The sequence below is a fragment of the Pseudonaja textilis genome, chromosome 5 (assembly GCF_049901715.1).
Source record: "Pseudonaja textilis isolate UNSWEBS1 chromosome 5, rPseTex1.2, whole genome shotgun sequence".
Taxonomy (NCBI): domain Eukaryota; kingdom Metazoa; phylum Chordata; class Lepidosauria; order Squamata; family Elapidae; genus Pseudonaja; species Pseudonaja textilis.
In genome coordinates this window covers 71,431,849-71,435,634 of record NC_141994.1, presented here as the reverse complement: position 1 = coordinate 71,435,634, position 3,786 = coordinate 71,431,849, and positions in this window count along the sequence as shown.

Genomic DNA, 3,786 nt, shown 5'->3' with positions numbered 1-3,786 from the left:
CCAGGGGACACTGCAAACCGTCATAAATACGAGTCAGTTGCCAAATGGCTGGATTTTGATCACGTGGCCACTGGGATGTCGCAAATGCAAAAAAACGGTCTTCAGTCACTTTTTTCAGTGCTGCGGTAACTTCCAACGGTCGCTGTCAACTCGTAAAACATTCCTATGCCTGTTTTTGAGTTGCCATAAACAAGGGTGTGTGTGTGGAATCTGAAGGAGCATTATGGCAGTTTAAAACCAGAAGTACATTCCATGCTTATCTTACCAAGATTGTAGCTAGGCTACCGGATCTTCTGCCCATGAAAATCCTTCATCGGAGACTGTGATTGATGATGAACGTGCTTTATTGGAGAATCTGATTTATGACACACCCAGGGGGGAGGGGGCAAACAGGGTCACAGGTGAATGTAAATTACTGTCAAGCCCCTGTTGGAATCTGATTCTGAGGGGGAGGTCGAGCAGCTGGCAGGCTGTGGGAGTGTGGCCCCGATGGCTGTGGAGGAAACTGGGGAAGGGCACAGTCTGACTGGGCATTCAGAGGGAGACTCAGACTCACCCCCGCTGCATCCTAGGGCATGCAGGGAGGAACGGAGAAGGGAGCAACAAGGGTTACGGGGGAGAAAAGGGCCCTGATCCCTTTCATTAGCTGAAGCTGGGAAAACAGGATTTAAAAGTGGGGTTTGTGCATAGCACCTTGCTGGAAGCAAGGAGTGAATTATCTTTGCCAAGTCTTATTCGGATTCTGTGTGTGTGTTTCATTATCTTTTGAGTTCTGCAATTCCTTATCCTGCTCTGTCTGGTTAATTGGTGCAGCGTGGTTTGTGTTGGTTTTTATTTATAATTTATATGTACTTTGGGTTCGGACTGAATTTCTTCTCTTTAAAAACTGTTCTTGGGAGAGTTTTTTCTCCAGCCGATGATAACTGGACATTGGGGGCCAAGTTGGAGGAATTAAAAGGACTTTACCTACTTTTTATGACTTTGTTGCTTTTGTGTCACGCCCCTTTGGGTCATCACAATCACATATGCCAGAGTTAGCTTCATACAGGTTAATGCTGACATGTTGCTCCTAATAAAATCTTTTGGATTCTTTGGAAGCTTGGCTCAAGGCTCATGATTAAATTAGGGCAATTGCAGGAACCCTGACAGCTGCTAAATGAACTGCTGTAAGTTGAGGACTACCTGTATGTCCCTTTTTCTGTTCCGAACAACATCAGACTAACCTCCTTCTGAACCCACCTGACTGTGCCATTGCTTCCATTCCATTCAAGATCCGTGTTTCCTTTTTTCCGCTCTGAATTTTGATTCTTCCTTCGGATCCAAGCAAAATCATGAAAATCGTAAGGCCAGAGGAGAAAAATTCGAACTTTGAATTTGAACCCTCGTTTGGTGCAGAAATCAAGACGTTGTTTTGAGCACCCGCCATGGAGAGGAACCGGCTTTGGTTGGATTCAAACATTTTACGACCGGTTCTGTGGGCATGGCTTGGTGGGCATGGCAGGCGAAAGATACTGCAAAATCCCCATTCCTTCCCCACTCCACTAACCTGCTTTCCAGCTCTCTTCTCCTGTGCAGGGCAACCAAAGAAGACCCAGCCGATCAGCTGGGACTCAATGGGAGGCAGAGAGTAGATGGAGGCGGGGCTAGTCAGAGGTGATATTTGCCAATTCTCTGAACTACTCAAAATTTCCCCTACCAGTTCTCCAAAACTGGTCAGAACCTGCTGAATATCACCTGTGGTTACCATGGTATTTGATTCCACGCTTAAATTGCTTTCACCATTATCAAGTTATTTTTTTTTCTTTTCTCCCTAATATCCAAGCTAACCGTCTTCTGCTAGCTAGTCCCTGAATCCCTGATCAGCGCCGTTCTGATGAACATGTCCTACTTTGCCAGCAAAATCTGAACGTAGCACTCTAGGCGGGGCTCCATCAGGGCAGGATAGAGTGAGTCATTATTTTCCAAGTTGGAAATCAGATTCTGGTTACCATGACATTAGCGGTGAGGTGCTTAGACTCTTGTGATCAGGGGAAAATTGCCTTTCGCCGTCAAAGAGAGGCAGAGAAAGTGAAGAACACAATTTACACAAAGGGAGGTTTCAGGTTTGGGAAAAGTTGTTGTTATTCCCTTGAGAATTTGAAGAAGGTTTTTTTCATCCCGCGTTGGGCAAGGGGTGGGTTGAATCGAGTAAGCACTCGGTTGAAGCTTTGAAGCCATCTAAAAGGGAAATGAGTAGGAAACTTCAGGGCAAGTGTGTGTGCTTGTGTGTACGTGAGTGTGATGGTGGTGGGAGTGTGTTGCCCTCACACAAATGCTGCAACTCAAGGAAGAAAACAGGGGAAATAAATATTTTTAAAAGGCATTGGAGGTAGTCCTCAACTTACCACCACAATGGAGCACGGTATTTCCATTCCTAAGTTGTTTAGTGAGTTTCACCCCATTTTATGACCTTTCTCGGCATGGATGATAAGTGAATCACTGAAGTTGTGAAGATAGTCGCACGGTTGTTAAGGGAATCTGACTTCTCCACTGAGTTGGCTTGTCAGAATGTCACCAAAGGGGATTGGGTGACTCCAGGACACTGCAATGGTCATAAATATGAGTTGGTTACCCTGCGTCTGAATTTTGATCACATGACCAAGGGGAGGCTGCAACAGTTGTGTGTAAAATAGTCATAATTCACTTTTTAAAGTGCTATTGTAACATGGAATAGTCACCGAATAAACGGTTGTAAGTCAACGACTTCCTGGAGTGTAAATATATTCATTTAACAACCCCATAATCCCGTGGTTGCTAACCTTTTGGGGCTCCTGTGCCAAAAATTGTGCGTGCGCTTGCACGCTTGTGTTCGCGTGCCAGCACCTAGAAGGCAACGTGCGCGCCCCTACGCCCCCTACGCATGCACGCGCAATCCATGACCCGCCACCCCCTTACCTCCACTGCGGCTCACGGCTGATTTTTCTCCAGTTTGAGGAAGGCTTCTGCAGGCCTCTGCAGGCTTCTTCCTCCTTCCAAACCCCACTTCCTTCTCGCACTGATGATGTTACCTAGCTGGGTCATGAAATGCCTGCAATAAAACAAACAACTGCAGAGAACACTAAGGACCTCAGAATCGTCTTCCTCCTCCTCCTCCTCCTCCTCCTCCTCCTCCTCCTCCTCCTTCTCCAAAACTGCACTTCCTTCTAGCACTGATGATATTACCAAATTTGGTAATGAAATGTCTGCCAGAAATATAGCCAAGCCCAGAGAGCACCAAGGAACCATGTGCAGCTTGAACCATCTGAGAAGTTCTCCAGCCTTCTCGGGGTCAAGCCAACTGGGATCTCAAAGCCAGCCTCTCCTCGCGGTGGGTCCCTGGCACGGGAGAAGATCTAAGCAATGCCAGGAGATGAGAACATCCAAGGAAATGACTCTCAGATGCTGAGAGCCGGTGACTTGGCAGAAGGGAGATGCCAGAGCGAACTTTTGACGCTTTGTTTCCTTCTGTATGCGGCTGATACTTGAAGGCTCAAATTAGATTTGGGTGCCTGTGTAGACTGAAGAAGCGCCTTGATTGAAAACATACAAGCCTCCTCAAGTTGGCAGCCAGAAAAAGCTGTCAATGAAACCAAAAGACTTGGCTTGTGAGAGGCAAGGAAGGCGGATTAAATACATCATTGTGACAATCTCGGAAGGAGGCCCCGCTCCTCAGCTCCAAGAAACATCACACAGAAGAAGAGGCTCGGCGTGGAAGAGGCTCCCCCATCCAGGAAAGACAGGTAGGACATTGCAATGTATGATTTTATA